This window comes from Oryctolagus cuniculus, chromosome 18 (assembly GCF_964237555.1).
Source record: "Oryctolagus cuniculus chromosome 18, mOryCun1.1, whole genome shotgun sequence".
Taxonomy (NCBI): Eukaryota; Metazoa; Chordata; class Mammalia; order Lagomorpha; family Leporidae; genus Oryctolagus; species Oryctolagus cuniculus.
The window spans coordinates 56,161,334-56,178,849 of record NC_091449.1 but is presented as its reverse complement, the minus strand read 5'-3'; the positions used below and the strand labels follow the sequence as shown (position 1 = coordinate 56,178,849).

Below are 17,516 nucleotides of genomic sequence, written 5' to 3'. Positions count from 1 at the left end.
GTTCAACTCCAAGAAATTTGAAGAAAATATTTTTACAACAAATACAAGAAAGCATTACTTTGTCCAGAAGATAGTAAGCTTGTATTGTTTGTTAACTTCCGAGGTGGTACAAGTTGGGAAAAAGCTTCCAAGATGATTTCAGTGGCTCTATGAATATCTAACAAGTCACTAAAGAAAACTAGGATATTTAGAGCATTTAAAAAATATGTTTAATTCAGCAAACATTCAATGTCTGCCCCATGTATGCCTAGTACCAGGGCTGCAGAGAAAGGATGCCAGCTAGTACTGCAGGGGGCTCACAGCTTAGCACAATGATAAATAGGTACGCAAATATCTTATAATATATGTTACCATCTAAAGTCCAGAAGGGCCAAAGAGAAAGAAGCTTTTGAGGTGACAGCATAATGAAACACTCACATTCTATGAAAACAGCAATGGCCAAGGCAGAGCAATGGGCACATCAAACCCTGCTTCTAATCCAGTGTGATATTTTTCCCTTTAACTTGAATCATGCAAAAAATCATGATAAGAAAACTGGGTTTTGCAGCTGTCTTGGATACACACATTTGTACCATGTCATCTGGGGCCTCTGCACTAATTTCTCAGGGCTGTGAAAGGAGATGCAAATGGTACCTGGCTCAGAGTGTTCCCTAAGGTCTGACAAAATCACACGGGTCACGAGCTACAGGGACTATTCCGCACAAATAACCCACAGGCACAGGCCAAAAGGCAGTTTGCAAAGCAATTACATCGAGAAATGCAAATTCAACTTTCAAACCATTCGTGGGGTGCCTGTCGTGTGACAAATGGTGCTGGGGACAGGGAGGTGGGGGAAACACACAGGGGCCCTGCATAAGCCAGGCCTCACTGAGACAGACATCGACACCACACACTGCAAAAACAGAAGTCAAGGGGCTGCCATGGTGGCATAGAAGAGCACGGTGAAGAACTGTTTACCTCAAGCAATGTCCTTTTTACATCACTCAGAAAGACTAAGATGAAGGTGTTGAAAATGGGAGGGGGGATGTTTGTGTTTTCTCTATGGTTTTTGTAAACAGGGCCAAATGAGTCTAAGCGATAAGCATATCCAAAAATCCATAAACAGTTCCACCAGCGCAATGAAAAACTAAGACAAGACAACTTGATAAATAATTAGGCTTCAGCTTCAGACAGTCCCCAATGTATACTCTATTTCCAGCCTGGCTATAAATGAACATACTTCTGGAATAAAGAATTGAGAAGAGAACAAAATGGCTTAAAAGGCAGACATCAAACAAGAGGAGGGAAACAGAAAACCAGAGCACATGTGGGTTTATTTCTAAGAGCAGTCGGTCTGATCCGTGCATTGCTCAGCATCTCCCGACTTCCCACAGGGGGCTACGCAGAGGCTCCAAGAGGTAGCATTGAGGGCAGTGAAGGTAAGCTGGGCCCTAGGGGCTCTCACATCCCCACATCAGTCTGCGAGAACGAAGACTCCGTGGGGGCAGGCAGTGTTCCATTCCCACACCCAAACCAGACTTGGCTCTTAGTGGGTTGCCCAATATCTATTTGTATCTATTTAGTTTTTTTTTTTTTTTTTTTAACAGGCAGTTTGTGAGAAAGAGAGAAAGATCTTTCTTCTGTTGGTTCACCCCCCAAATGGCCGGGATGGCTGGTGCACTGCGCCAATCCGAAGCCAGGAGCCAGGTACTTCCTCCTGGTCTCCCATGCGGGTGCAGGGGTCCAAGCACTTCGGCCATCCTCTACTGCCCTCCCAGGCCACAGCAGAGAGCTGGACTGGAAGAGGAGCAAGCGGGACTAGAACCCAGTGCCCATATGGCATGCCAGTGCCACAGGTGGAGGATTAACCAAGTGAGCCACAGCGCCAGCCCCAGTATCTATGTAGCTTGTACACTGAATAATTATTGTCAGATACCTGCCACAGATGTCCACTATTTTCTCTTAATCGGGAACCCCAGAAGAAGTCTCAGTTTTCAAGCTGCAAGAAACCTGTGAGATCATGGAGGGAGGAGAGAAGTCCAAGAACTTTCACGTCCTCAGATGTTTCACTGTGGTGGTTTTCCAGACCTCAAAGAAAGAGCCTGTTCCCTTGTGATAAATGGCAAAGACCTGGCTCCTTTTGATTGGTGGTGTTCTAATGATACCAAGCATTGGGAACTCTCATCGCTAGATTAAGCAGAGGCCAGGCAGAAAAGGTGACTCATTCACTCCCTGCTTCTTCAGCAGGCCAATGGTCTACCAGTGGTTATTATTCATGTGAGCCTGGTGGGGTTCAGGTATATACAATGGACACAGCTAGCCTACTCCTGCACAAATTTACTGACCAAAGGGCCAGGGCCACCATGGATCTTCAGAGGAACCATGCTACAAAATGGTTTCTAGAAAAGTCTCACCAGAATGGTAGGAAGTGGTCCCCAAAAGCAAACTCTGGGAATCAGATAAACTCAGTACATGTGGGTAAGTCCAAGGTTGGTGTAGGCCAGACTGCTCTCAGCATTATCCCAGCAAGAGAATCCAGGGTCCAGGAGCAGATTAGAAGAAAACACACTTAAGTTCGACCTCCGAAGTACTCTTAGACAAGTTCATCAGAGGGCTGATTAGCAGCAGTGACGGGCTGGGGAATGATTGGTGACAGACGTACTCCAGAGAGTGCTGATGCTTGGATGGGAGCAGTAAGAGGAGCCTCTGATGGATGTGGCGGCTCCTTGGGGTTTGGGAGGCCCTCAGCTTTGTGAGGGAAGACCAGCACCAGGAAGTCTGAGTCCACAGGGCTGCAGCTGTTTTATTGTGCCACTAGTAATACAGCATTTCCTGAGCACAGGAGATAACTCAAGGACAAACCATGTTCTAAACCCCTGGTGGCTTGGAGCAGGTCATGAGTATTATAAGGGCTGTGAGTATCTCTAAACACAGAAGCGTGGCCACTCACCTGCTTACGAAGAGAAGCTATCATCAGGTCATTTGAGGGAGTTAGGAACATGCACGACCATTTTAATTTTCAATTGTGGTTCAAATAAAAGTTAGAGGACTTCTATTTCTCTTCAGTAACAATTCAAGACAGCGATTTCAGCAAATGACATAGCAAATCCCAGAAACAAGCAACAAGACTCCACTTTCACCTGTATGCCTTTGACCATTTCATATTACTTCTCCAACACTTCTGAAATTAACTTCCACGTCATTTATGTCTCTGAGAAGAGCTTTCTTTCATTATTGTTCAGTTCTAACATTTATGAAACCCAGAACACTGCAGTATTTCCCTACAGGTTCCAACATCGAGACCCCTTCTTCACAGTACTATGATACTTGCCACATCATCCAGAGCCCCTTGACATCTGCTTTTCTTCCACATATCACCCATCCCCCATCCCAGCTCCTGCTCCTGCTCCCAAGAACAGACCAAGCATATAGGACTTAATCTGTGAGATGCTATTGTGTTGCTTGCTGAAAATGTTTTCCAAATGGCCTTCAGATATTTTAAATATCTTTTTTCTTGGTGTTAATCTTTTGTGCTTCCCTCAGATCCATAATAGGTAAAATAATCAAATTATATGCTAGAAGGAATTATCTTTGAATTTTTAGACCTAAAGCTAATTACCATATAGTGGCTTTTGTCCAAATATTAAATATCTCTGTACATGGAACTCCATGTTTCTTTCTGGAACAAGAACAAACAGCCAAGTGACTTGATGGCCACTGTTCTGAAAACTGTCTATGAACCTCTAGCCACTGGCCCAGGAGAGGTGAAAGACATGATTACGAGAAAATTGTTCTTCTTTAAAATGGTCTTTTAAAAATTACATTGGCAAGGCCAGCACTGTGGCGCAGTAGATTAAAGCCCCAGCTTGCCTAGGAGAGAATGGCGAGGCATATTTCAAGTCTTAAGAGAAAAAAATTGTCAGCCCAGAATATTATACCCTGCAAAGCTCTCATTTATGAATAAAGGTGAAATAAAGATCTTGCATGACAAAGAGAAATTGAAAGAATTTGTTACTACCCATCCAGCCCTATAAAAGATGCTTAAGGATATGCTGCACACAAAAACTGGTAATCATTATGAAAGAAGGTAAAAGAAGGAAATCTAGTAAAAGTACAAAGGAAATCTAAAATAAAAAGTAGGAATATTTATGGGAAAAAGGCAGGGCAAAATTGTTACTTATCAATAGTCACCTTGAATGTAAATGGCCTCAACTCTCCAGTTAAAAGACACAGACTAGCTTAATAGATTAAAAACAAAACACATCTATTTGCTGCCTACAAGAAACATAACTCACCAACAAAGATGCATGCAGACTGAAAATAAAAGAAAAAGATATTCCATGCCAACAGAAAACAAGAAAAAAACTGGTGTAGCTATCCTAATATCAGACAAAATAGACTTTAACACAAAAACTATTAAAAGAGACAAAGAAGGGCACTATGTAATGATTAAGGGATCAATTCAATGGGAAGATGTAACTATTATAAATGTATATGCACCTAATTACAGGGCACCTGGCTATTTAAAAGAAATGTTAAGGGATCTAAAAGGAGACACATATAGACTCAAATACAATAGTAATGGGGGATTTCTTTTCTTTTAAATATTTATTTTATTTACTTGAAAGACTGAGTTAGAGAGAGAGGCAAAGAGAGAGAGAGAGAGAAGTCTTCCATCCTCCATCTGCTGGTTTACTCCCCAGATGGCCGCAATGGCCGGAGCTGCGCCAATCCGAAGCCAGGAGCCAGGAGCCAGGACCCAGGAGCTTCTTCCGGGTCTCCCACAGTGGTGCAGGGGCCCAAGGACTTGAGCCATCTTCTACTGCTATCCCAGGCCATAGCAGAGAGCTGGATCAGAAGTGGAGCAGCTGGGACTAGAACCGGTGCCCATATGGGATGCTGGTGCTTCAGGCCAGGGCATTAACCACTGTACCACAGCACCAGCCTCCATAATGGGGGATTTCAGAACCCCACTTTCATCACTGGACAGATCAACCAGACAGAAAATCAGCAAGGAAACAACAGAGTTAACTGGCACTATAGACCAAATGGACCTAACAGATATCTACAGAACTTTTCATCCTACAGTTGCAGAATACACATTTTTCTCAGCAGTGCATGGAACTTTATCTAGGATTGACCATATGTTAGGAAATAAAGCAAGTCTCAGCAAATTAAAAAAAATCAAAATCATACCATGCATCTTCTCAGACTACAATGGAATGAAGCTGGAAATCAGCAACTCAGGAATCTCTAGTACATACACAAATCCATGGAGACTGAACAACATGCTCCTGAATGAACAGTGGGTCACAGAAGAAACCAAAAGAGAAATCAAAAAACTTCTGGGAACAAATGAAGATAACAACACAACATATCAAAACTTATGGGATACAGCAAAAGCAGTGTTAAAAGGAAAATTTATAGCAATAAGTGCCTATATCAAGAAATTGGAAAGGCACCAAATGAGCTTTCAATGTATATCAAGGATCTAGAAAAACAACAGCAAGCCAAATCCAAAAGTAGTAGGATAAAACAAATAATTAAAATTAGTTGAGTATATAAAATTGAAACAAAAAATACAAAAGATCAGCAAAACAAAGAGATGGATTTTTTTGAAAAAAAAAAAATAAACAAAATTGACAAATCACTGGCCCAACTAACCAAAAAAAGGCCAGAGAAGACCCAAATCAATAAAATTAGAGATGAAAAAGAAAATGTAACGACAGATATCACAGAAATAAAAAGAATCATCAGAAACTACTACAAAGAGCTGTATGCCAACAAACTGGAAACTTAGAAGATCCATTACTAAGACAGAAATTGAATCAGTAATAAAGATCCTCCCAACAAAGAAAAGCCCAGGACCAGATGGCTTCACTGCTGAATTCTACCAGACATTTAAAGAAAAACTAACTCCAATTCTTATCAAGTTATTCAAAAACAATTGAAAGGGAGGGAATCCTCCCAAATTCTTTCTATAAAGCTACCATCACCATAATTGCTAAGTCCAGAAAAGATGCAACAGAGAAAGAGAACTACAGACCAATTTCTCTGATGAACATAGACACAAAAATCGTCAAAATTCTAGCCAATCAAATCCAACAACATATCAGAAATATCATCCATCTGGACCAAGTGGGATTTATCCCTGACATGCAGGGACAGTTCAACATTTGCAAATCAATGTGATACAGCACATTAACAAACTGAAGAAAAAAAACCATATGATTATCTCAATAGGTGCAGAGAAAGCATTTAATAAAATGGAACACCCTTTCATGATGAAAACTCTAAGCAAATTGAGTATAGAAGGAACACCCCTCAACATAATCAATAGGCCAGCATTCTACTGAATGGGAAAAAGTTGGGAAGCATTCTCACTGAGATCCGAACCAAACAAGGATGCCCACTCTCACTATTGCCATTCAATATAGCCCTGGAAGTTTTAGCCAGAGCCATCAGGCAAAAAAAAAAAAAAAAAAAAAAAAAACAACAACAAAGGGATACAAATTGGGAAGGAAGAAGTCAAACTATCCCTATTTGCAGACGACATGATTCTATCTATAGAGGATCCAAAAGACTTCACCAAGAGACTACTGGAACTCATAGAAGAATTTGGTAAAGTAGCAGAATATAAAATCAATACAAAAAAATCAACAGATTTTGTATACACAGACAATTCCATGGCTGAGAAAGAGTTTCTCAGATCAATCCCATTCACAATAGCTACAAAAAAAAAAAAAATCAAATACCTTGGAATAAATTTAATCAAGGATGTCAAAGGTATTTATAATGAGAATTATAAAACATTAAAGAAATAGAAGATACAAAAAATGAAAAAATCTTCCTTCCATGTTCATGGATTGGAAGTTTCAATATAATCAAAATGTCTATTCTTCTGAAAGCAATTTACAGATTCAATGCAATACTAATCAAAATACTAAAGACATTCTTCTCTGATATAGAAAAAAATGATGCTAAAATTCATGTGGAAATATAGGAGACCTCAAATAGCTAAAGCAATCTTATATAACAAAAACAAAGCCAGAGGTATCACAATACCAGATTTCAAGACATACTACAGGGCAGTTATAATCAAAATAGTCTGGTACTAGTACAAAAACAGATGGATAAACCAATGGAACAGAATAGAAATGCCAGAAATCTATCCAAGCATCTACAACCAACTTATACATTACACCTTTTTTTTTTTAACTTTTATTTAATGAATATAAATTTCCGAAGTACAGCTTATGGATTACAATGGCTTCCCCCCCATACCGTCCCTCCCACCCACAACCCTCCCCTTTCCCACTCCCTCTCCCCTTCCATTCACATCAAGATTCATTTTCGATTATCTTAATATACAGAAGATCAGCTTAGTATACATTAAGTAAGGATTTCAACAGTTTGCTCCCACACAGAAACATAAAGTGAAAAATAATAGATGATTTTTTTTAAATGATGATGAAATCAGATCAGACCTATTGTCATGTTTAATCCCAGTGAGAGTCAAGTTGGGAATTGATAATTTCTTTTTTTTTTTTTTACAGAAGATCAGTTTAGTATACATTAAGTAAAGATTTCAACAGTTTGCACCCCCATAGAAACACAAAGTGAAATATACTGTTTGAGTACTCATTATAGCATTAAGCCTCAATGTACAGCACATTAAGGACAGAGATCCTACATGAGGAGCAAGTGCACCGTGACTCCTGTTGTTGACTTTACCAATTGACACTCCTGTTTATGGCCTCAGTAATCTCCCTATGTACCAGTCATGAGTTTCCAAGGCTATGGAAGCCCCTTGAGTTCTCCGACTCTTATCTTGTTTAGACAAGGTCATAGTCAAAGTGGAGGTTCTCTCCTCCCTTCAGAGAAAGGCACCTCCTTCTTTGAAGACCTGTTCTTTCCACTGGGATCTCACTCACAGAGATCTTTTTGCCAGAGTGTCTTGGCTTTCCATGCCTGAAATACTCTCATGGGCTTTTCAGCCAGATCCGAATGCCTTTAGGGCTGATTCTGAGGCCAGAGTGCTATTTAGGACATCTGCCATTCTATGAGTCTGCTGAGTATCTCACTTCCCATGTTGGATCACTCTCCCCTTTATTTATTCTATCGGTTAGTGTTAGCAGGTACTAGACTTGTTTATGTGCTCCCTTTGACTCTTAGTCCTTTCATTATGATCAATTGTGAACTGAAATTGATCACTTGGAATAGTGAGATGGCATTGGTACATGCCACCTTGATGGGATTGAATTGGAATCCCCTGGTATGTTTCTAACTCTACCATTTGGGGCAAGTCAGCTTGAGCATGTCCCGAATTATACATCTCTTCCCTCTCTTATTCCCACTCTTATATACATTACACCTTACACAAAAATCCATTCATGTAGGATCTCTGTCCTTAATGTGCTGTACATTGTGATTTAATGTTATAACTAGTACTCAAACAGTATTTTTCACTTGGTGTTTCTATGTGAGTGCAAACTGTTGAAATCTTTACTTAATATACGCTAAACTGATCTTCTGTATATAAAGAGAATTGAAAATGAATCTTGATGTGAATGGAAGGGGGGAGGGAGAGAGAAAGGGGAGGGTTGCGGGTGGGAGGGAAGTTATTGGGGGGGAAGCCATTGTAATCCATAAGCTGTACTTCGGAAATTTATATTCATTAAATAAAAGTTTAAAAAAATCCATTCAAAATGGATTAAAGACCTAAATCTATGACTTTAGACTATCAAGTTATTAGAGAACATTTGTGAAACCCTGCAAGATATTGACACAGGAAAAAAGTTCTTGTAAAAGACCCCAGAGGCACAGGCAATAAAAACCAAAATTTAAAAAGGGATTACATCAAATTGAGAATCTTCTGTACTGAAAACACTCAGGAAAGTGAAGAGGCAACTAACATAAGGGAAATTTATTTGCAAACTATGCAATTGATAAAGGATTAATAACCAGAATATAGAAAGAGATCAAGAAATTCTGCAATAACAAAACAAACGATGCAGTTAAGGAATGGGCAAAAGACTTAAACAGACATTTTTTAAAAGAGGAAATCCAAATGGCCAATACATGATAAAATGCTCAGGATCACCAGCCATCAGGGAAATGCAAATCAAAATCACAATGAGGTTTTACCTCACCCTGGTTAGAATGGCTTTCAAACAGAAATCAACAAACAACAATGCTGGCAAGGATGTGGGAGAAAAGGTACCCTAATTCACTGTTGGTGGGAATGTAAACTGAAAAAACCACTATGGAAGACAGTATAGAGATACCTTAGAAATCTGAATATAGGTGCCGGCGCCATGGTTCACTTGGTTAATCCTCCGCCTGCAGCGTCAGCATCCCATATGGGTGCCGGGTTCTAGTCCTGGTTGCTCCTCTTCCAGTCCAGCTCTCTGCTGTGGCCCAGGAAGGCAGTGGAGGATGGTCCAAGTGCTTGGACCCCTGTACCCGCATGGGAGACCAGAGGAAGCACCTGGCTCCTGACTTCGGATTGGTGCAGTGCGCTGGCCATAGCGGCCATTTAGCGGGTGGACCAATGGAAGGAAGACATTTCTCTCTGTCTCTCTCTCTCACTGTCTAACTCTGCCTGTCAAATAAAAAAAAAAAAAAGAAATCTGAATATAGACCTGCTGTATGACCCAGCCATCCCACTCCTGGGAATTTACCCAAGGGAAATGAAATCAGTAAATAAAAGAATTATCTACACCCCCATGTTTATTGCAGCTCAATTCACAATAGCTAAGACACAGAATCAACCTAAATGCCTATCAACCAAAAACCAGATAAAGAAATTATGGGATATGTACTCTATGGAATACTACACAGTGGTAAAATAAAAAAAAAAAAAGAAATCTGGTCATTTGCAACAAAATGGATGAATCTGGAAGACATCATACTTAGTGAAATAAGTCAGTTCCAAAGGGACAAATACCATTTGTTCTCCCTGATCTGTGATAAATAATAGAGCACCAAAAAAGGAAATCTGTATAAGTGAAACTGATACTTTGAGAAGCAATGACTTGAACAGTCCTTGTCTTGACTGTCGAGGAACAGTATTTTTTTTCTTCATACTATTTGTTGAACTCTTTACTTAACGTAGAGTTAACCTTTGTGTATAAAGTCAATTGAAAATAGATCTCAATGGCTGGCGCCACAGCTCAACAGGCTAATCCTCCGCCTAGCGGCGCTGGCACACTGGGTTCTAGTACCGGTCAGGGCGCCGGATTCTGTCCTGGTTGCTTCTCTTCCAGGCCAGCTCTCTGCTGTGGCCCAGGAAGGCAGTGGAGGATGGCCCAAGTGCTTGGGCCCTGTACCCCATGGGAGACCAGGAGAAGCACCTGGCTCCTGCTTTCAGATCAGCGCGGTGCGCCGGCTGCAGCGTGCCAGCCACAGCGGCCATTGGAGGGTGAACCAACGGCAAAAGGAAGACCTTTCTCTCTGTCTCTCTTTCTCACTGTCCACTCTGCCTGTCAAAAAAAAAAAAAAAAAAAAAAAAAAAAAGAAAGAAAGAAAGAAAAGAAAATAGATCTCAGTAAAAAAATAAGATTGGGAATAAGAGAGGGAGGAAGAAGTTTGTAACTAAAGCTGTACAGTTCTACATACATTCCTATGGACTTACTTCTGAGGGTACAGTTTAAAAACCTGCATGGGACCCCAAATCCCATTGAGCTAGGTGATAACAATGCCATCTTAAGTGTTAAAGTGATCATATAGATAGGATTAAGTGTTAAAAGGATAAGATCAAGTATCTGATAATAATAATAGAATTAAAAAAGGAGATAATATTCCAACATGGGAAGCAGTCTACATAGTAGACTCATAGAATGACAATCACTTTAAATAGCACTCTGACCTCAGAATCAGTCCTTCAGGCATTCTGGTCTGGCTGAAAAGCCCACAGTAGCATTTCAGGCATGGAAAGCCAAGACTCTATGGCAAAAAAATAAATAAATAAAATAAATAAATAAATAAATAAATAAATCCTACATGAAAGATCTCTATGAGAGAGACCCCAGTGAAGAAATGGCCCTCAAAGAAGGATGTACTTTTCTCTGAAAGGAGGAGAAAACTTCCACTTTGCTTATGGCCTTGTCTAAATACTGATGGAGATTATGGATTCAAAAGGCTTCCATAGCCTTAGTAGCTCATGTCAAGAGCTTCAGGTCATCACTGATGTCATACATAAAGAGTGTTAATTATTAAATTAACAACAGGAGTCACCGTGCACTTACTTCCCATGCAGGACCTCTGTCCTCAATGAGTTGTATTATGAGAATTAACTGTAAAACTTGTTCTTGGTTTCTATTGTGTGTGTGTGTGTGTGTGTGTGTGTGCGTGCAAATTGTTGAATACTTAGTATAGAGTTGATCTTCTGTATATAAAATTAATTGAAAATGACTTTTAAGGAAGAATGGGACTAGAAATGGGAGAGGGAGGAGGTAGGGCTAGTAGTGGTAGGAGGATGGGTATGGTGGGTAGAATCACTATATTTATAAAGTTGTACTTATGAAATCTGTACTCATTAAACAAAAGGTTTTTTGGGGAAAAAAAAAAAAGACCCAGCCTGCAGTGCTGGAATCCCATATAAGCACTGGTTTAAGTCCCGGCTTCTCCACTTTCAATCCAGCTCCCTGATAGTGTATCTGGGAAAGCAGTGAAGATGGCCCAAATCCTTGGGCCCCTGCACCCATGTGGGAGACCGGGAAGAAGCTACTGACTCCTGGCTTTGGATCGGCCCAGCCCATTGCAGCCATTTGAGGAGTGAACCAGCCGATGGAAGACCTCTCTTTCTCTCTCTCTGTAACTTTCTTTCAAATAAATAAAATAAATATTAAAAATATATTGGCAATCATTAAAGAAGTGTTTAAAAAAAATCTCCCTTGGTAATGGCATTGTGTTGCAGCAGATTAAGCCACTGCCTGTGATGGTGGCATCCCATATGGGTGCCAGTTGAAGTCCCAGTGCTCCACTTCTGATCCAGCTCCTGCTAATGCAACTGGGAAAACAGCAGAACATGGCTCAAGGTCTTGTATTGATGTAACCCACGTGAAAGACCTGGATGGAGTTCCAACCTCTTGGCTTTGGCCTGGCCTAGCCATGGGTATCATGGCCACTGGGTAGCAAACCAGCAGATGGTGGATCTCTCTGTCTTTTCCTCTCTCTCTCTCTGTAACTATTTCAAATAAACAAAAGAAAAAAACTACCTCAAAAATCCTTAAATAAAAAAGGAAACTTTTTAAAACGTCTCCCTCCTCCCTCCCCACCTCCTTCTTTCCTTTGTTCTTCCCTCCCTTTAGCAAATCTTGCCAAATCAAACTCCAAAGTGCAAGAACAGAGAATTACATACATATTTAATTTACTTGGTTTATCTGGTAAGTAGTTTACAATGGGATTCATTCATACATTTATCAAATAAAATAGAGTTTAATTCTAACTTACATTTAGAAGAGTGCTTCAAAGGTTCTTCCACTCAGATGTTGTACTTTCTAATCAAACTTTAATTTGACAAGAGACAAGTGTGTCTAGCTCCAAATCATAATATTTGCAACCATTTGCTGAAAGCTCCTGTTCTTAGTGCTGCGTTAACTGTTTATACACATTGTCTGGTTCATTCTTTACAACCTTGTAAAGTGGTACCATCTCTGTTTTAAAGTAGAGGAAGTCAAGGCAAAAGGAAGCTGCATACATATCTCACTCATGGAGACTGGGAGTAAGTGGCCGAGCTAAGGTTACAAAATAACAGAAGGTCAGGCTCCACCTTTCTCACGATGTCAGAAAAAAGTCCAGAAGAAACTGAAAACCACTACAGCTGACAAGCAGTCTGGGACATCCCCGGGACAATGCCGGGCCCCTGTCTGGCGAACACACTCACAGCATGACAGCCTCTGTGCTCTCAAGTTCAGGGACCTCTGAAGAGGACTCGCCAGTGGATCTTTCAGCAAATATAGTCAACATTAAGACTACGCAGCTCCTGAGACATGCACCAGTGGGTCACTGCTAAGTAACCCTGATTAGGCAATGGTCAAGGCCCAGTTAGTTCAGAACAGAGTAGGAGAACAATGATGACAAAAGCAGCTATCATATGTGGTGAATTCCATCAGTTTCACCCAAATGGACATATTCTTGTCTACATAAACACATTTTTAAAAAATTTCTTGTCATGTCCCTTAAAGTATTATAGAAATATCAACATAAGGAATTATTTTTCCTCAGGAAGTGAAAACACCCTGTTAAATTCTATCATTTATGGGATGGGAGAGGGAACAGGAGATGGGATGGTTGTGGGTGGTAGGGAGGTTATAGGGGGGGAAAAGCCACTGTAATCCAAAAGCTGTACTTTGGAAATTTGTATTTATTAAATAACAGTTAAAAATAAATAAATTCTATATAAATTATAAAAAATAGTTCTATCACTGAATAACAGTAATAAAGAACAAGAGGGGGCTGGCAGTGGCGCCAGTAGATTAATCCTCCATCTGCAGCAGTGGCATCCCATATGGGCATCGGTTCTAGTCCTGGCTGTTCCTCTTGCAATTCAGCTCTCTGCTATGGACTGGGGAAGCAGTAGAGGATGGTCAAAGTCCTCGGGTGCCTGCACCCACATGGGAGACCTGGAAGAAGCTCCCGGGTATTGGCTTCGGATTGGCACAGCTCCGACAGTTGCGGCCATTTGGGGAATGAACCAGTGGATGGAAGACTTTTCTCTCTGCTTTCCCTCTCACTGTCTGTAACTTTACCTCTCAAGTAAATGAATAAATCTTAAAAAAAAAAAAAAAAAAAGAGAAAAAGAAACCAGTGGTCAGAAGGTATAATCTTCCACTACTCATGGTTGCTTTTCTAGATCTTTCCAGATCAATAAATCATAGCTCTCTAGAATGTCACTCAGGGCAAATAGCAGTTGTCTCTAAGAGAAATGGGAAAATAAATGGAAGCCACAAAGCAGAAAGTATTAGCACTGAGAGGAAAGATCAAATTGGCCCCTGACATTCAAGGAGATTTTCTTACCCTATTATTTCCCCTGGGACAAGCAACTGTGAATCAAGTAAAGTTATGATTCTCAAAATAATGAACATAAAAGTTTCTGGAACAGGGCTCTGAGATGTGGCCATCTGTCAGACAAAACTTCACAAAGGGTGTGTTCCATCTTGATCTCGCCTCCAAGCCAAATACTGTGAAAATTCCCCCGGGGTTCTGTAGAGAGAAGGCAGCCTTGTGTGTTGCTCATGCTTTTCTCTCTCCGCAGAGAACAGAATTATGTCTTTCCCAGGAGTGCAACTTATTTAATGAGCCACGAGGCACCTTGCTGTTTCTAAGACATCCCCAGGCCTCCCTCCACCTACACTCGTTCTCCAGCACAATAGCCAAAGTCTCTGCACAATGAGAGACAGTGTGGCTGAGCTCAGAGGTCTGAACAGACGGTCCTAATGAACCGAGACGGAAGACCAGGGAAACCACACTGGCCCAGAAGTGGCAACTCAAGGGCAGTTTGTTCTCAGCAGATCCCTGTCCTCCTTTCTCCTTCCTGGTGTCCATTTCCAAGGAGTCAGCGCCCACGTGTTTGCAACGCGACTCATGGCTAATGGTATGAGAAGCAGAAGGGGATGCAGTACAAAACCGGATCTTTCCTCTTTGGTAGCCATCTGGGCTTCCACCCAGCCCGCTTCTGCTGAGCTCACATGCTATGTGGACTGGGAGAAGAGAAAGTAAACTAAATTTGAGCTGTGCTCTCCAGGTCTGAATTGCTGGAACAGCACGTTTCCTGCAGGCTTAGATAACGACAAAGCATGGTTTATGATTACTTACACGGGGATAAAGAAATTATCAAGTTTCTCTCCCTTTTTAAAGCTTAGTTAAATTAAGCTTAAGCTTCCCCAGGGACACTGGATGAACGTTTCCTTGATGAAGGAGACACCTGCTAACAGAAGCAGAAATGTATTCCCTGCCCACCAACGTCAGCCAATCAGCTAGGGCCAGTTCAGGAAAATACCTTTAGATTCTCCTCTCTCTCTCTCTTTTGAGAAAATATCAAGTGTTCAACATTCAGAAAATTGCTGCATCTTGAAAGTGTGACCTGAGCCAGCAGCACCAGAGTTCAGAGACAAGGCCAGCACATCTGTGCTGTGATTTCTCAGAGGGCTCCTAGACGCCCGTGGAAAGCAAAACCTTAATTCTCTCTTTTTACCTTGTGATATTCTTTGGCCTCTCAATTCTCGGGACTATTTTTTTTTTGTCTTTGACTCTCTCTCAGGTTACCCAAGAGACCTAAGCTGAGGAAATAACAGAATGAGAATGTGAAAAACCTGTACAGCCGGGGTCCATCTAGTACAGTAGGATATCTTATTTCTGAAAGTAGCCAATTTCACTTGCTTTTCTGGAAGGCAGAAAACATGCATAATAGACTTGATTTTGCAGTTCTTTTCCAAAGTGTGTGTGGGGGGGGGGCTCTAAATGGAAGCAGGCGGCTTGACAAATGTTCAGTATTCTACGGAACACAGTAACTTCCCTAGGTAAGGCATAAATGGGCTAATGACATCAATATTCCAAGATATTATCAGAAGAACTGACGTCTGAGAAATCTGCTGTAAACAGTAGTAGCACACCTCATGCTTTAATGACTAACCAACAATTCCGGTCACTTTTAGAATACCACTAAATTAACAAGTGAAGCTAAAAACAACATTCCTTCCATTCCTCTATCCTGAATTTCTTTCTCCTGAGGGTCCCTTTGGGTCCTTGCCTCCCCATTCCTCCTCCACCAGTGAACAGTTCTGGGAGCAGCTGCCAGCCTCCCTCTGTTCAAATAACAAGACACTGATGGACGGATCAGCGCGGTACGCCGGCCACAGCGCGCCGGCCGCGGCGGCCATTGGAGGGTGAAGCAATGGCAAAAGGAAGACCTTTCTCTCTGTCTCTCTCTCTCACTGTCCACTCTGCCTGTCAAAAAACAAAACAAAACAAAACAAAAACAAACAAACAAAACCAAGACACTGATGGAAACAAGCAGGCCGGGAACACTGTGGCCACATTAATACCTGAGACGAACGGAGCCTAACTTCTCAAAGCCCCGGCCACACACCCGACAGCCACGTTACACAAGGAGTGCAAGAAGACAGTGAGCCAAGGCAGTGGGAGTACTAACCAGGCAGCAGGACAGAGGAAGATCTCACAGTCCCAGTATTCTGGGTCTCTCATTCCTAAGCCCCAAATCAAACTACTTCGGACATGATATCAGCAAAACGTGACTTGGAATTCAAACCAGGCACGGCCTCCGGGCTCTTTAGGGACAGCCTTCATCTTTTGATCTTGACTCTCCTTGCTTTAAATTGAAACAACTTCTGAAACAGGAACACTGTCACCATCAAAGGCTCAATGTGCAGAGAACACCATCAGGGCTACACAAACCTTCTGTTTTGGCTGATGTGTTTGAAGAACCAAGACATAGAGAGTACGCCCGAAAGAACAAGCATGTATTTTGTGTTCCTTCTCAGACCTTGGGCTAACTGTGCTTTGGTTTGTGTTTTCTTGTCGAGTTTATCTCATTTGAAGGCTGGCTCCTTCCTGAGAAGCTAATGAGTCTATCATAAAGCAAAATGGTCCCTAAGCCCCTGTACCAGTCTTTTATTTTATTTTTATTTTTTGAATAGGATATAAGTTAGAGATTGGTTATCAGATCAGTAGGTGACACTGCCTGGTTCTATTCTTCTCTGCTTCCATTGTGAACTGAATGCATATCAGGAAGCTAATTAACAGGAATAACACTCTAAGAGAAAGCTAATCAGTGGTGCATAGCTCAGCTGTCAGAAATTAAGTGGTGACCATTTGGCATACGTGACCCATTACGTGACACTCAGAAGAGACCTTCAGCAGAAAATGATGCAGAACCAGGCAAGATAGGTCTAGGAGGAGATGAGAGCCCTAACAGGCTCCCAGCAGGCGGGGAGCTGAACGCTGTTTGCAGGGCCTGTAATGCAGGCACCTGAGGCCCTCTTGGGCGCTCTGCTACTTTTCTTTTTCACTTTGCCCTTAGAGTTTCCATTAGTTTTTCATGGCTTCAACAAAACCCTCCACAGGACACTCACAAATCTCTTGCCTCCAGTCCTGAATCCTGCCCCCCTCCAATACACACACACACACAAATTTTTGTCCCACATTTCCAAAACTTTTGGGATATCAGCAGTCATCTCAAAGTTGAGAACCAAACTCATCATCATTAATTAACAGAAATTCACTCACTGATTCAACCATTGGTTGGCACTGGGCTAACACAAGGCACAGATGAGGATAAGGCTCTCTCATGGGGCCGGGTTGCAGCGCAGCAGGTTAAGTTGTGCCCTGCACTGCTGGCATCTCATATGGGCACTGCGTTGAGCCCTGGCTGCTCCACTTCCAATCCAGCTCCCTGCTAATGTGCTTGGGAAAGCAGCAGAAGATGACCCAAGTGCTTGGGCCCCTGCACCCACGTGGGAGACCTGGAAGAACCTCTGGCTCCTGGCTTTTGCTTGGCCCAGTCCTGGCCATTG

The 17,516-nt window shown here is 41.7% G+C and overlaps 1 protein-coding gene across 13 annotated transcripts in view; it reads right to left on the bottom strand.

The window, feature by feature from the left end:
- The window catches only part of HYDIN (HYDIN axonemal central pair apparatus protein), a 421,089-nt gene that overhangs the window by 270,852 nt on the left and 132,721 nt on the right, over window positions 1–17,516 (bottom strand). The gene's annotated exons all lie outside the window — the stretch shown is intronic.